At 44.6% G+C, this 17,303-nt stretch overlaps 1 protein-coding gene across 4 annotated transcripts in view; it reads right to left on the bottom strand.

Moving 5' to 3' along the window:
- Positions 1–15,732, bottom strand: part of CTBP2 (C-terminal binding protein 2) — a 267,057-nt gene extending 251,325 nt beyond the window's left edge. The window contains exons 1-2 of one of the 4 annotated variants that reach the window (XM_006136115.4): positions 15,531–15,732; positions 14,694–14,811 (exon numbers count right to left, since the gene is read on the bottom strand). The gene's annotated coding sequence lies outside the window, so the exon portion shown is untranslated. Of the gene's footprint in view, positions 1–14,693; positions 15,487–15,530 lie in introns of those variants that run through there. The other 3 variants (XR_012905668.1, XM_014580066.3, XM_014580068.3) reach the window with 3 other exon arrangements.
- Positions 15,733–17,303: the final 1,571 nt, after the last annotated feature.

The following is a 17,303-nucleotide window of genomic DNA, read 5'->3' as shown; positions in this document are numbered from 1 at the left end:
TACAAGTAAGTGGTGAGATTTTCAACTTGCATAGACATACTTGTGCTAGCTCTCATCTAAGCTTACTAAAACCAACAGTGTTGCCCATGGGTGGGCAATAATTTTTGAAAAGGGGACACTTCAAAGGCTTCCCTGGAAGGGGTGGAGCCTTTAAATAGCAGGAGTGGAAAGGGCTCGTACCTCCTCTGCAGCTCCCAGGCATCAGGTGAGCCGGAAATGAAAGCTGCGAGCCCTTTCAATTCCTACTATTTAAAAGGTTCGCTGCTCCCAGTTTCACTGCTAGCAAGTTGCCTGGGAGCCAGGAACACGTAAGCCCTTTCAACTGCTTCTATTTAAAGTAGGGATGCTAAATATCGGTTAACTGAATAGTCGAGTAACCTCATGAATTCTTACTGGTTAATCAACTATTCTATAGTCCCATGGGGCAGCCGGTGCACTCCGGCCCCACTCCCGAGGAGTCCCCTGCCACTTTGCATGGGGTGCCAGATAGGAGCTGGTCCACGAGGCGAGCCAGTTTAAAAACCAGCTCCCCTTGCCCTGTGCTGCTGCCTCTAATACAGAGGCAGCAGCACAGGGTGGCAGTAGCCCCTGTCCAGGGAAGGGGGAGGGAAATGTGTGTAGTCTACAGCATTAACCTATAAGCGTTTGCTTATCGGCTAATCAGTATTACATCTATTACATCCCTAAATTAAAGGGCTCGTACCTTCCCTGGGGCTATTGCCTGACAGCTGTGGGGAAGGCACGAGCCCTTTAAACAGAAACAGTTAAAAGGGCTCACAGTTCCAGAGCCACTAGCGCATTGCCTGGGAGCCGGAGACATGCAAGCCCTTTCAACCAACAGGCGCTGGGAAGGCACGAGCCCTTTAAACAGAAGCAGTTGAAAGGGCTCATGCAGCTCCAGCTCCCAGGCAACGCGCTAGGGGGCGGGGCTTGGAATAGCCACATGGGCTGGATCAAAGTCCTAGGTGAGCCGCATCCGTCCCACTAAGTGGCTTTTGCTCACCCCGACATAGCCACAGCAGCACGGACAGTGGCAGCAGTGACACCTTGCTAAATGCTCCAAGTAAAACTCACCTAAAACTTTTGGGAAAGTACTCACTGACTTTGAGGTACATAAACTCTCACTTTGAGTGCTGCATCTTTTGAACACATAATACAGAATGTATTAGCGGCATCAACTAAAATGCACAACAAACATACACAAGTTACAGAAGTTTCAGATATTCTGCTCGAGCCTGGAAACCACTGAAACACTTCTACACACAAGAAACTTGGTGCCTATTAACCTTTTAATTGAAATCTGTAGTCTTTCAATACAATTTCTGATATTTGGGCTAAAATTTTTGCTCAAGTTTCAAATGGGGTAAATGGTCTGGGATCTAAGTACCAATTGGTCCATGATTCTCATCATATGCCATTCCCACCAAGAAGTTTTTTACATTATAAAAGCACAAAAATCTATTTTTATTATCCTTTGAAAAAGTTTATTGTATTCAGTGATGCACATGGTTAAAGAGAAATTTACATTTTCACACCATCTAACTCACAGAAAGAACACACAGACAAATAAAACTAAAGAGTAAACTGATAAAATCCAAGAAATTGACAAAGAGCAAAACCAGTTGTTAACCTACCCTGTTTACAGCACATACGGTATGTAAAAAAAAAAAAAAATCACCCACTGTTTAGAGACCTCTGCAATAACTAGACACAGCAGGGTGGGGTTGGAGATAGAATTTCAGCCGTAATTCTGACACGCCTGCCTTTTGCCAGTTCAGGCCATATTTTTAAGACTATGTTAAGAACAGTCTCTTTATGTGCTACAACTTTAGTCTGATTTTTCATAATTACACAGGCACATTCCCCTCGAGCACCCTACAAATCTTTCCTGAACAGCAGGGCAGGTAAAGTCTCTGCTCAGCATCCAGAACAAAGATCCTCTGAAATACAAAATCAGGCCCTTGTAGGGCTGTGTGGTTTGGCAGACATTTCAAATATGAGCCCTGGGACTTCCCCTTTCTAGGCCATACAACGGGAAGCATAAAAGTCTTAACACCAGCTGAACACTTTAAAACAGCAATGCATAATTACAGTCAGCCAGAGTTCAACTCTATAGCACTTGGGATCTCAAATGAGGGGCTTGCCAAAACTATTCCCTAAAGTGCTCCTTTCCTCCCATAGCTGGCTGGGAGGGGGGAGGGAAAGACAGAGCATCCCACAAAAGCAACAGGAGACAGCAAGGCCTCCTACTGTCTCCCTAGCTGATGGGAAAGAGGGAAGGGGCACTTTCTAGGAAGGATTCGTTTTGGCAAGGCTCTCTTATCCGCCAGGCTCTCTCACTCATGGGAGGAAAAAGCACTGTAAACCAGTGGTCACCAACCAGTAGATCGGGATCTTGGAGCCTCTGACTGCTGTGATCCTGACTGGCTTGGCCAGGAAGCTATGAAGCGCTGCCACTTCTGTTGCTGCTCCACCCACTGTCATGCTGCTCCTGTCCTCTGCCTTGAAGCTGTTCCCCTGGGAGCTTCCTGCTTGCTGTGCAGGGTTTGGGAGAGAAAGGTGGGGGCACTGATGTCAGGGTGTCCCTCCTCCCCCACTTCTGTACCCTATCTCCAAACAGAGAGAAGGGGATGGAGGGAGCTTGGCCATGCAAATTACTGTCACTCTCACAAACACACACAGTCCTTCCCTCTCATCTTCCGACCCAACACATATGTATGGGAGGGGAGATGGTTGTTACATCTTTTACTGCTTACAAAGTGTGTTATTTTTGGTTTTTGACTGGTCTGTGCATTTCATAATTTTCATTTCTCTCCTGCGCTTAAATTTAATTCTTTGAGTAGTGAGTTCTGAAATGCCTAACCTGTCGTGGATGGAGTCATTATCTTTGTGATAACTGCTGCTCCTGGAGGTGGCCGGCATATCCTTGCAGCCCCTGAGAAAAACAGAGCAGAGAGTCTCCACACGCTGTCCTTGCCTGAAGATACCACTCCTGCAGTTCCCATTGATCACTAACGGGGAACTGTGGCCAGTAGAAGCTGTGGACTCAGTGCCTGTGAATGGGGGCAGCACATGGCACCACAGAACCATGGCTGCACATGCCAGCTGCTTTCAGGAGAGATGCAAGGCCAGGGCAGGAATAAGCCTGTCTTAACTCCACTGCTCCACCACCCAATAGCAGTCTCAGTTAAGCAGTGTCCAGCCAAAGCTTACTTCCTGAACCCCCGTCCCAGCTCTGAACTGCCTCCTACATGCATCCTCCTGCCCAGACGCGAGTCCCCCGGCATCCAAACTCCTTCTCAGGGCTTGCACCCTGAAACCCCTCCTGGACCCCAATCACCTGCCCTGGGCTAAGCCTGGAGCCCCTCCCACACTCCAAACTCCTAGGCCAAGACCAGAACCTGCACCCCAACTCCTACCCCAGCCTGGTGAAAGTGAGTCGGGGTGGGAGAGGAAGGGGAATGGAGTGAGCAGGATGAGGCCTCAGAGAAGGGATGGAGCAGAGGCAGGGCCTCAAAGAAGGGGTGGGAAGGAAGAAGGGCATGGGAATTTGGGTTTGAGGTAGATCTTACATTGCACTTAAATTGAAAAAGTGATCTTGTGGTTAAAAAGGCTGGAGACCACTGCTGTAAACACTTTCCTCCTCACCCAAGGAGGGGAGAGAGCTGTTCCTAGCTGACAGGTGAAGCGTGGGCATTCTATACACCCATCTACTACTCTGGCTGTTGATAGGGGTGGAAATCTCCTTTGCCCCCTCTTTGAAGTTGGCTGGGTGGGGGAAAAAAAATCATGGTTGCCATCTTTGTCCCACCTATACTGGGCAACAAGGTTTTCTAAGCTGCACAGTAGCATGGCCCCGCAGCTGCTTAATGAGCACTGCCCAGACAGGGGCTCAGAATTCCATGCTATGAGCTTCCGGGCTCGCGGAGGAACACTTCTCCCTCAGCTACAGCAGCAACTCCCTGCCCAGGACAGAACCCTACTGGCTGGGAGAGACTCGCTGCTGCTGTAGCTGAGAGAGAAATGCCCTTTTCCCCCACCAGGCACCTCTGTGCGCAGAGCCCTGAGCACCTGGCTGAGCGGGGCTCATTAAGCAGCTGTGAGCTGGGCTGCCCCACAGCTTAGAGGGAACCTTGCTAGACATCGCTTTCCATGGCCCAACCTCTTATTTTCCATTGGCTCTTTCCTCCCCACAAAATCCTGCTGTCCCTTTATTTAGAAAATAACAACAAAAACCCAAATGATTTTTACAGATTACATTTCTACTGCTGATTAAAAGCCAACATGAAAGGCAGAATGAAGACCCTGACACTGGGCTACTATACAGGAGCAGTAACAAGTAAACCCACTCATCACCCAGAAATGGCCACTAGAACAAGCCTCTGAAACCCAATTTTAATTAAAAACATTATTCAGAAAAATATAACTCACAAGTTCCACATGCCAAGAACACTTTGCACTGCATCAGCTGCAGACACACACAAACACACACACTTTGCTTTAGATAAAGACAGATCGCAGGAGAGGAGATTAAACTATGCAGAAAAGCAAGTGAACACCTTTGGAGCACTACTATTGGTCTCACAGCTGATACAAACAAACCACAGCTAAAACATATTTTTCTTTAAGGGAAGAGTTTCTTCAAAGCTTCCTCCATAAAATACAGACAAGTATACATCTAAGACCATAATGGGATGGAGAAATGAGAACATACAAAATTAACTAGCAATGCAGTGGAGAACTTTTGTATATGGGCCAACTATTTGCTTGACAGTCATTTCTGTAAGATAGGATCATTTTTTGCCTTTAATGAAGACACAGACAATTAATGTACTTAGAAATCTCATACTACAGCACAAACTCTAAACTCTTTCAAGACCTGATTCTGCATTCCTTAGGTACCCAACACAACTCTCAAATTCAATGACCAAATGGATGCTCAAGAAATACACTCCTAGAGGGGATGTAACGGGGTAAATCAGAGGTGGGAACCTAAGGCCCACGGGCCTGATTAGGGATGTTAAATTTCAATCAATCAGCTGGCACAGTGGGGAACCCACGGTGAGTGGGAACCTTGGGTTCCCTGAGCTCTTGCTACATTTCAAAGGCAGAGGCATAGCAGTCGGGACCTGCTTGCGCCATTTTCCCCACTATGCCTCTGCCTCCCCTGCCCTCCCATGGAGACAGTGCTGGGGGGAACCAGCTTGTAAACTGGCTCCCCCCAGCACCAGCTCCTGCTCCCCCCGCCTTGCAGCAAGGGGGATGGATATGACTAGTTGAGTAATGATTCAACTACCCAATAAGCCCACGCTTATCAGTTAGTTGACTAGTTGCTTACATACCTAGGCCGAACGTGGCTCCCAGGTTGCCTGGATCTGGTTCCCAAGGCTCAGGGCTCCCTGCTGCCAGCACTGGGAAGCCTGTGCTTGCATTCCAACTCTCCTTCCCCCGGCCAGCTCTCCAGGGGACTGGAGCGCACAAAATCTACTAGCCTGGGCCCCCCCCCAGGCTTTAGCGTGTGAGGGGAATGTGGAGAGTGTCTTTCTCCTTCTCAGACGGGGGTCATGTCAGTCAGGACTTTTCTGTGGGTCAGCGGCTCCGACCCAAAAAAGGTTCCCCACCCTGAATTAAATGGTTACCTGGTAAGTATTACCCTTACCGGGTGATGCTTACTGAGTAAGCAGTTAATAAGTGGCCTGGCTGGGCTGGGGCCAACTACCTACCTGCCTGCAATGCGGCCTAGCCCAAGCAGTTCCCACCAGCAGTGGCCTAGCCTGGTAGGAGCAGCCCATGGCGCAGTGGCCCTGACCAGGCTGGAGTATGTCCCCCACCCTAACGTCACAGGGGGTTGCTCCCGCCCAACTGGGCCTAGCACACTGTAAGTTACATGTAGAGGAGACTTAAGTAAACCCAGGTAGGCTAATTCTGGAGTCTTCTATGGCTTTGTGCAGACTTGCTTAGCACAGAAGAGATCTGTATTTTCAGAACTGAATCAGGCCCTAAAAATATACCTGACAGCGTCTATTTAATAGTAGTTATTTTTAGTAACAGAGAATCATTCTACATTATTCCCAGTCTTGTTAAACCACTTGGCTTCTCATAAACATTATGTCTCCTCTGCACGCATTCTCTAACCACACTATGCTTCAGGGGTCTAGTTAAGTAATAATTGGTATGCACAGTCGCAAATAAATAGCAATTGATTGTTTGACTACATTACACTAGTTTACACATGCTACAGCATGTGTGCAGTCCTGTATTTGAAAATCAAGTCACTGGGGTTATTCTAATAGCTATTTATTTTAAATTTCTAACAGAAACCTTTAGTCCAAATGAGACAATGTTCTTTGTGAGGAAGAACATTCAGAGAGAGGGGTGGAGTTAGGAGCCTCAAATCTTGCAAGTGATTCAGTAGAGCTGGACCCTTCTGCACAGAGTCCGAATGGGGATCCGCTGAAGCACAAGGCTCAAATTGGGCACAATCTTTGCACAGGTGCTTCTCCGATTCTGTGTTTTTGAGAGTCAAGGAAGCTTCATTTCAAACAAATAAACCTACAGACTTATTACTAAAATCTATCATTGCCTTTTGTAGATTTTTTAATTGAATTTTCATTTCCATCCCCAAACTGTATTTATTTCTGCCTGATCTTTACGTGCACTCCTTTTGAAGATTGGGAATCTTAAAAGACTGAGCAATCAGAACGAAAAAAAAATACTTTTTAAAGGTGGCTCTGTAAGACTCAAGAGCAATACATGAGATACACATCTGAAGCCCCTCTTCCAAGTATACACAATTTCACAATTCGTTAAACACTGTCCAACCAGCGGCCTAGAGCCCCGCTCTTACCAGTGCACCAACCAGAAAGGAATCCATGCAGAAGTATACTGATCTGTGCAGCAGATAAAGGAATGCAGAACAAGTACACTTGTCTTACAGGAACACAGAGGGCTCAAGACAGCGTGGCTCAGTGAGGCCAAGTTTCCACTCCACGTAAACACCTTTTGGGAACTGAGCCTACCTTATTTACATTACAGTAGCGCCTGTAAGCCCCAGTTGAGATCAGGGCCCCATAATGCTACATCTGAATGAAGACAGTGTATGTCTGCACTGAAGTTTTTCACTTTCAATTAATAACTCATGGTATTTTACATATGTGTAAAAGCAAGGCTGGATACTCTCTCTATATATCTATTCCTAAGAAAACCACAAATGTTCATACACTGGAACAAACACGTGAGGAGGGTCCAGACACTTCACAAACATTTCCAATTGTGTTCAGTACCTCAAATTATTTAACAGTCAATGAACTTAAGGTAAAAATCTTTAGTTTATCTGTCTCACGGGTTGGATCAATCTAAACAACCAATGACTCTAGAAAGGTTAGACAGCAAATAAATAACAACACTTGAAAATCCAGGTCTCCTGATACTCACACGCTATCCAAAGGACAATATTACTACTACATGAGCTACTCAATACACATACAATTTCTGTTCTTTTTCTAGGTCACAACAAATAGGAGCTATACAAATACATTTTTGCAGCTTAATGAAACTATTTAAGGTACACTTGTCTTGAAAATAAATATTTCTCTTCCTTGTTAACAGTTTTTTTATGCAAACTGTTAAGACATCAAGAGTAGTGAGAGAAGCGACTGGTGCACCATTAATAGATATCCTCTGGGTCACCACAGCTTCGCTACTGGGGAGAAATCGGTTATGCAGCTAACAGCAGTTTGTCTGTTCAAATGATATATAGTCTGAATGTGAAAATGTCATGCTACCAGCTGAGGTGGGCCCTAACCAACACTGCATATCTAACCATTATTAACTTTTGAAAAAGTTCATATTTAATGTACAAATTCTCTATCTGGTCATCTTAGTCACACCATGGTATTCTTTCATCAAGAGTGTTCTAATTATATTTATTAATAGTTGAAAAATAAGCCTGTGGAAAAATTCAGAAAACAAAAGTCAGACACCATATGAAACACAACAGAGCACAAAATGATATCAAATTTGCCAGCATTTTGGACACTTCTCCCCACACCTTGATTTTTTTCAATCATCTCTGTTCATAAGAAGGCCCTTCCCAGACTACATTACCCAACTGAAACCAACCACATAATTTGTAATGTTAAGGGAACAATATACAGTGAAGTGCATCCAGCAGTTTGAACGGTTGGTGCAAGCAGGGCTTTAAATGTAACACAGAGAGACGCAAATTTACACCCAACCCCCACCTTCAAGGCACAAAGGGGCCTGAACACAATGGAACCAATATTGTTCAATGTGTTTGGCAGAGGCCACATAAGTATGCAAACCTCCTGCGTACCACAGAATTGTAAGCAGCAGCAGCAGGTCATCTGTTCACCCTCGAGGGGTGAAAGAACTGGAAGCAGAGCCAGTGAATGTGCAAGTACACAGACCCGAAGAAGCGCAAAAGTTGTATATATGCAAGCCTCCTATGGATGGCTCCATGTCTTGGGGGAGTAGAAGAGGATTCTCTCCCATCACTTGCACAACACAATGGTGGAACAACAGTGCACAGCACACACAGGCAGTGTTTCTCAAGCAGTGGTACAAGTACCCTTATGAGTACTCAAGAGAAATATGGGGGGTACATCAACACAACAGAAATTTGGAGAAAACTCAGTTTTTGTTTTAAGTTCTACAGCGTTTTATTATTTTTGCACTATTTACACCCAAAAATTTCATCACCCACCCGGCTATGATTAAGTTGTTTAAATAAATGTGTTGCAATGGTAGAAAAAAATTGTGTGTGTCTGAAAACTGTTGCTACTGGGGGTACCTTTTTTTTTAAGGGGTACTTTATTAAAAAAGGTTGAGAAATACTGCTATAGACTACACTTACAACTTACACAGCAATGTACACTTTTCAAAGCATTGCACAACCGTGAATGAATGAGACTTTAAAGAGGTCCTGATGATCTCTGAAAAAGTAGTAACAAATTCTAGTTCAAAACAAATGCTTATCTGCAGCCTTATGCTACCTATATTTACTCCCTCTTCTTTACTACTAAAGATGAAAACAGGATTGTCTTTCCCTGCTTAACTTCCCAGAAGAAATCATAATATTCTGTTTGCAACATCATCATTTCCTGATAAACTACGTGACATTGCACACTCAGGAGTCTGACACTGAGGTGGAGGTGGGGCAAAAAACAGCAACAGATGTTTAATCCTGGGTAAACAGATCCTGTTCGCAAACAAACAGCCCTTAGTATAATGAATGTAGACAGAAAATACAGAAAAGAGTATCCACATCATTATGTATACAAGTAGGATTGTAATGAACTAGAATGGTTGCCTGTGTGAATTTTTTGTCTGGCCCCTTTCTGGCTGAAACACCAAGAAAAGACTAGGCATGGAGACCACACGACCTTCTCACATGGAAACTCACCTTGATGGAGCTGAAGCACACTGACTGTGCAAATTTCTTCACCCTTGTTCAATGTCAATAACAGAGGATTCAGCCTGTAAGGCCTCAATTCAATAACTTTCATTTCATACAGAATATTTCACTTTTTTCTTTTAAATTATTTTTTCAGCTTCCCCTTAAAAACTCATCTTATCTGTTTTTACTTCCTCTCTAGTCTCTACTGCTAAAAGAATATCACTGATTGCAATAGAATACAAAAGAAGGAATAAGAGATTACTTTTGTTTCAAGTTCATTTAGAACTCCCAAATGCATGAAAGTAACAAAGCATGTTTCTGAACGATACTGTAAAGTGCCTGGTAACATCATACAAATACCTGTCAACAAAATTATAATTTTTAGGACGAAATCCTGTCCCACTAAACTAAGTCAGTGGCAAAACTCCCATTGATTTCACTGGAACCAGGCTTTCTCCCCATTCTCTACAGATGGGATGAAGCGGGATTAAACTGCCCCTTGTTTTCGGCTGTGCACATTCCATGCTAACAATAGCCCTCTCTCTCTCTCCTGTATTCATATGTGAATCCTCAGGTCATTTCTCCTTTCAGAGCTTAAAAACTGAATGCCCTAAATGGAATAATAATTTACGTTGAATTAAATGACAGGTATGTATATATACAGGATGTACAGCTGGGACCAAAGACTTAAGGGCCTGATCCTTCTATTAAAAATCTGTGGGGAGCTTTGACTTCAAAGGATGGGTCCAAAATTAAAATGTTGTCATTGAAAAGCCACTGATCACATTTGGTTAGTCTCTATTAAATCAGGAATTAAAGAAACATTGAATACATCAGAATATTATTCTGAAACTGTGATAAATAATCAACTACTGTCTCACAAATGAAGCTGTGAATATACTAGAAAAGAGTTTTCACCCAGTTCTTTCATATATTCCATCAAAATTAGCATCAAAGATTGAGGGAACAATCTGTTTCAATAGTGTATTAAGTTTATAGGAGAAGAGTTTCATTATTTTTGAACAATTCAAGTTATTTCTAGCTTTCATGGCCAGTACAATCCATCCAAACAAAAATATTGTACTTTTGTCACTTTTAAATCAAATGAACTCACCCTTTCCAATGGGTCAAGCAAATCTGGATTCAATGTTTTCATTACTGTATTAAAAAAACACTATTGTACACACTCCTTCAGAAATATTAGCTGAACTGAAGAAGTGTTATTTCAACTGTATGCAGCTTGGCAGACAAGTTTCTTTCATTACCCACAGACCTAATGAATGTGTATTTGTAGCCAAGGGCTAAGACAGTATATTTAGGCTGATGTTGTTACTGATACAAAGATGAGGACCCCGGCCATGGTCACATACATTGTGGTGACAACTTCTCTATTTTGAAATGACAATGTTAGAAATGAAAGCTAGTGCCACCATTCTACCATTTTTGTAAACTCCTTTAAAAATGTTCCATTTAGAAAAAGCATAAGTGCAAAGAGTACAACTTTGCCTTCAAAACCAATTCATGATAGGAATGCACAGTTAAACAGCATTCTGGTGCTACATCTCTGCAAAGTGTCACTCTGAGTGGGAGACCCTATTCAACTGAACTTCATGGATTCTAAATAGCACACGCAATAAAGAAAAACAGTTTTAAAAGCTTTGTTGTTTGATTGTAAAACATGGATTCATCATTTAAAAGAAAATAAGGCATTACATTATGAAGTTTCACAATAATAATATTCTCTATGCTCACACACCACTGAATTCCTAAATTCCAGTCAAAATTAATTTTTTAAATGTTACTGCACTTTGTTTCTAAACATGTACGTTTTAAATTCCTCATGAGATAAACCACATTTGATTCCACTTTAGAAATTATTTCTAAAAAACCACAACACAAATAAAGATGTAGCCACTGATATAAGAAAGTGAAGACACTTAACCACATAAATACACAAATAATATTTTTTACTTATTCACGCATATTTGTAAAACCATTAAAGCAAACCCCTATACCCCACTAATGGCAAACAGGTGTTTACAAAAGCCATCAAAACTAAAAGCTCCCATCTAAAAATATTGCCCTGCATTAATACAAGCTTCTTTATAGACTATATAAATTATTAGTACTATGTCATACACTACCATTTATAGCCACTTTATGCCGCCCTTCTGGTGAGAAGTTTAGTAATAAAAACACTTTCGCCCTTGTTTAAGATGAAAAAGTTATTTGTACAAAATCACTTCACTTTGGCAATCTATGAAGTTTGAAGACAAATCAGCATTGTGGTACTAAAAGATTACAAACACACCAATTACTAAAAATAATTTTTACAACAATCCTTGCCTGCATAATCATAAATACTTCATAATAGTCTGAACACACACTCCTATAATGAGACCATCTTCAGTTTTGCTTGTTGAAGCAACCTTTAAAGAATGGACATGACCCTTATCCAGTGAAGAAAAGAATAATAAAAATATTCTATCACTAGACAACTTGACTGCCATTTATTATATTCACTAAGCTTGCACAGACTAAAAAATATACAGATATTTTTCTACAAATCTGCAGTAACCACACTTGTATGCTATTTGATACACTTGCTTGTGGAAATAACTGGTCACGAGTTAATCTGTTATTCTATTTGACCAATATTTCCAAACATATATAAAAATTCCTCAATGCATTACAGAACCATAAATGTTTATTTTGTTTGATTATGTTAGATTTGATTTCATGAGTGAACAATTAAAAGTAACCTAATTAGTATGTGTTGGTTGCATGCAACTTTATGAGCAACTCTAAATAAATACATTTCAAAGAAGTACTTGTCTTACTTTACTTTGAAATCTTCATCTCCTTGCAGTATTGGGCAAAGTGTAATATACTGAACCTCATCCAGGATTTACCTTAAGGATGCAATCTTGTTGAAAGACAAAAGACTATTCTTTATTTCAGTTCTATGTCTAGTTAGCTTTTGTTAAAAGAACAAGCTGGTTCAGGCTGAATTATACAGAGTAACTATCTTTACTCCGCACACATTTACACACTGCTGCTCTGTAAATGCTTTGAGATGCAATTTTGTTTTAAAGCGGTGATATTTTTAAAATGTTAAAGCTCCCCATATATACACGGGAACCCTGAGCAACAGAAAAAATACTAAAGTGATATTTTATTGTCCAAAGTTTATGGAAACTACATGGGAAAAAAAGATTGATTGTCTCCTAGGACTATAAACAGTTGTACTGATTACACACAAGAAAAACAAAATGCAAGTAGATCTTGTATGGAACATAGTTCAAATAAGGTATGAACCTTAGTGGGCAGTGGAACAGAAAGCATCTTCTATTGTGCAAAGCAGTGCAAAAGAAACACAAAGTTTGCTGTTGTGATACAAACAAGGTAAATTAAGCAAATGCAATCATTTTGCTTCCTTCTGAAAGGTCTATATTATTTATAAACAGAAACTATTAATATCTTCAGAGGAATTGCTACAGTGACTGATGTGCATTTTAATTCTACAAGTGCATTATAAAAAGAGTGAAAACCTTTTTCCAGCGCATTCAGGCATCTCAATCTGAAAAACTGGGTTTAATTTTCATTTGAAGAGCACCAAAAGGTGGTTACTGAGACTGCTGGGGATAGCCACGGCTATTCCATGCCTAACAATTAAGATCGCTTCAATAATAATACAGAGCAGAGCAGACGTGAGGCACAATACAGACACACGCAGCCACTCGGAAATGTTGAACGTGAAGTACTGCTAACTGCGTGCCAGTTATTTATAAGACATCTTATAACAACCCCATTCTAGAGTTAGTCGGTTTGGGACGGCTCTGCCCTGGACTGGAGGCTACCAGCTTCCCAATCGCTTTAGGGTTGCAGGAGGGGCAAGAATTGTTGCATTACGTTGCCAGGAAATTCAATAAGCAGCTTCCTTGAAAGAGAGTTTTCAATCCACCCTCCAGTAGGATGCTGAGTGAATGCGTCTCTATCGGATTTACAAGCCACAGACCCTCCAAACTCGATTGAATCCAAAGTGCCTGCGCCAAAGAACCGGATTTCCCTCCAGGTGCAGCCCCACCCCTCAACTCTGGCCGTATTTGTTTTATAAATTCCGCCAAAGGCGTTCAGTTTGCAAAGCCCCCCAATCCCTACAGGACTCGCCTGGCAAATTATGCATAAAGGGGCCGCGACGCGCCACGCCCACCGCGACCCAACTCTGCCATTGTTAACATCCTGACTGTTTCCACCAGGCAAACTTTCCGATTGCGGCTGTAAGCGCAACGAAAAGTGCACGAGAAAAGGAGACTTGAAGTGTAGGCTCCAGCCCAGCGTGTGGGCAGGAGGAAGAAGTCCCAGGCTGCATTAAAGGCTGAGTGAGAAATGTCTCTCCTCCTCCCCCCGCCATATACACACTCCCCCCTCCCTTGTCTTGGCCGAGACTTTGGCAGCCCTGCAAACCGTGGGTAACTCTGCTAATCTGCTGGCAGATGTTGTCCATCATACTCAGTACTAAGTAAACAATGCGGAGCCCTGCAAAACAAAAGATTTCCACTTCACCTCATTTAACGTCTTTCACTTACTCTCCGGCTGCACCGGGAGGTCGAGGAAGGGGAGGGGGGCTTCTTGGAAGGGGGAGATTTGAAGAGGAACGAGAGCACCCATTTAACGATTTGCCGTTCTCCCTCCCTCGCCGCCCCCGAACAAAAAACATGCACTACGTCTGAGGGCTTGAACTCGCTCCCCGACTTGATCCACTGGCCCTTATTTGTCCCTGCGTGCTCCGAAGTCTGCATCACATACATGCACACGATCAATCGCAGGGCATTACGTACACACAGCAATGTTTCCAGCCAAGACAATACTCGGCACAGTAACACACCGAACGCGCGCACACCCCTGGCACGGCAACATATTTTTCTCTCTCTCTCACACACACACACGGGTTCTAATTGGACCCGGTAGTTTTGCATCCTCCGAGCAACTAGCACCGCAAACATCGCCGCCCCCGTAATTTTGTAAACAGATACGTGTATCAGCGGCTCTCTCCTAGCGGCTTAAAGCCGGGATGGGGAGGGGGGTGGGATATATGACCAAAGATGTCCTCAGATTTCAGGCTTCCCTTGTCCTTTTTTCCCCCCGCTCTGTGTGGCGCAGTGAAGCGAAAACACATGGACATCACCACGGGTACAAACATTAAGAATGCAGGTACGGAAAGAGCGCGCCCACAACCCAGCCTTCATTGCAAATATCCTGCCCCCCCCCTTACCTCTGCCTTGGCTCCAAATATCCACAGGGAGCAAAGCCCTCCTCCTCTCAGCGCTGCATCGCTCCCTTTATCGATCGCCGCCTCTCTCTCTCCAGGGCTCTGGCTGCCTGAGATCCACCTTAAAATGACACACACACACACATACACACACAAACTTAATCCCCTCCTCCTCCCGCGAGCTGCTGCTCCAAGTGGGGATGGGGGCCGCCGCAGCCCCAGGATAGACTCTTTCGCAGGCGCGAGGAGGATGCTGGTTTCAATTTGGCTCTTATTAAAAAGAAAAACACCCCAAAAGTCCTTGGCCGCTGCTTCAGCCCCCGCGGCGTTTGGTGCAAGGGCTCGGCACCGGCCTCCCCGCCTCTGTGCGGAGTAGATGGGAAAGGTAGGGGCTCGCTCGCTCGCCCTTTTTTTTTTTTTTTGGCAATAGGCGGGGTCTCTCTTTGCAAACCAATGACACAAACCCACATGGGCCAGCCTCGCCCCCTATAGATACTCTTCACTACAAATAGGCTCTCTCGGGGGATTAGTGGATCAGCTAAAGTGCAAACAGACGCAGCGAGAAAGAAAGGAGGGGAAGGAGAAAGGGGCGGAGGGGGGGACAGACAGAGGGAGCCGGCCTCTTTCTGCTGCACTTTTCTTCGCCCCCTTCTCCCTCCCCCGAAACAAACCGAACTTGGAAACTAGGGGAAGTGGCCGGGCTGGGGAGGAGACAATAACAAGGCAAGCGCAGCGCCAGCAGGCGCAGAGAAAGGCTGGTCTCTGGCTGGCCAGCCCAGCTCTCTGCACAGCTGCTCCCCCGGTAATTCCGCGCGGCTCCCCGCGCCGCCGGGGTCCCACCTCCTCCACCCAGCCACGTGGAATCGCAGGGTTCGGCCCGCGGTGGCGGCTCCCTTCTGCCTTCCTCCCCACGTGGAGCGGCTGGCGTGTGTCCTCAGCGCCGACCCAGCGGCTGGCGCCCTCCCCCTGGATCCGTAGGGGCGCGGAGGGTCGGAGGGCCTCCCTCCCGCCAGCCTCTCGCCGCCACAAACGCGCCTAGCCCGTACATGTGGGATTCCCTCCTCCCAGCTGGCAGCCTTGGAGTCCTGGCTTTCCTGCCTCCCCCCTCTGCAACGCCACATGTCTGCCTTTGCCATCAACTCCCTTCGCCACCTCCCGGCCCGATTCCTCCGCTGGCTGAAATTTCCAGACGGGGACGGACGCGTTGGCGCACACGGTGCGGACTGTTTACCACTGGTGGGTCGCCCTCACAGCAGCCATAGTACCGTTCAGAAGGCGCTTTATTTACTCGCCCTCTCTTTTCAGCCGCTGCGACTGCCCCTCAGCACCCTGCAGCTGACACACATGTTCCTTGGGATATCGGGCAAGCCTGAATTTAGGGGAAGGTTCATTCACATTTGACTTCTCCACTTTTTAACCATTCCACTGAGAAATTAAGTGGTTTTCATGCTGCAAAATTGTTCCGACACTTTCATTGCCCGGAGCTAACCGATACATGTTTTTTGTTTTATAATTCCAGGCTTGGACCTAGTCCTAGGTAGGGACAAACAATAAATATCAGTATCTGACAATTATATGTCCCACTCAGGCATTGGGTTAGGCAATGCAGGATTTGTTACTGACTTAAAAAATCATTGCAGAAAGATAGCTGGCTCAGGGATGTAACTGGGGCTCATTACCCCACACAGAGCTCATACCATTTGAAATTGATGTTGTGGGGCCTGAGGATAAAGGCCACTAGACATGCTGAGCCCCTTCTGCTGACATCTTTGAAGACAGCGGAGTTGACACATACACCCCCACAGAGCACCAAATTTGATATGAATATCATAATCACATCACCGTGTGTGTCTGAATGTGAGATAACAGGAGCACTCTCCAAAGGTGCTTTTATTTGTGCTTGTATTCTCTATTATTCTGGAGGTTTGGGTTGACAGACAAGTCTGCATCAGCTTGTAAGAAGGATGTGGGCAGGTGGCAAGCTTCTCTTTTTGTTAGCTTTCCTGTCCTGTCCTCTCTTTTTGTCAGCTTTCCTGGGTGTGTATAGATTTTCAATTTTAGAAGAAAAACAGATTCCTTTTCTGGTCAAATAAAAATGTTAAACCTGATCAATTATCCATCAAAATTGATTAAAAAAATACTTTGAGTTTTGTTTGTGAAATAATAAAGCAATTACATAAAAATCTCAATTCTTGTAGGCTGGGGTGAAAGTAACTTAAATTTCTTAGCGGAACTGTTGTATTGCACCCCCCCTCTGGGCAGGGAGTTGGGGGGATTGCTTTATGTCAGTAACGGCAAGAAATGTAAGGGGGTTGCAGGAGGCTCAGGGCAGGGGGCTAGGCTGGGTGTATGTAAGGTAGAGTATGGGATGAGAGGCTCAGAGCTGGGGCAGTCCTCCTTTGACCCTGTTCTGCATTGCTCCTGTCCCCAGCCAAATGGGAATTGTGGGGGCAGCACTGTTAAGGCACGAGAAGGGAGCTAAAGGTGGATGGGGTGCTGCAGTACCCCCAGTATCCTGCACCAGTGCTGGGGTCCATGATACCAGCTCCACGCCCTGGAGTCCTGGCTGCCAGCCCTCTGCACCTAGGGCTTTCCTTGCAGCCCTGTGCATCA

The sequence above is a fragment of the Pelodiscus sinensis genome, chromosome 8 (assembly GCF_049634645.1).
Source record: "Pelodiscus sinensis isolate JC-2024 chromosome 8, ASM4963464v1, whole genome shotgun sequence".
In the NCBI taxonomy this organism is placed as follows: Eukaryota; Metazoa; Chordata; order Testudines; family Trionychidae; genus Pelodiscus; species Pelodiscus sinensis.
The sequence above is the reverse complement of the archived record's forward strand: the minus strand, read 5'-3'. Positions and strand labels throughout refer to the sequence as shown.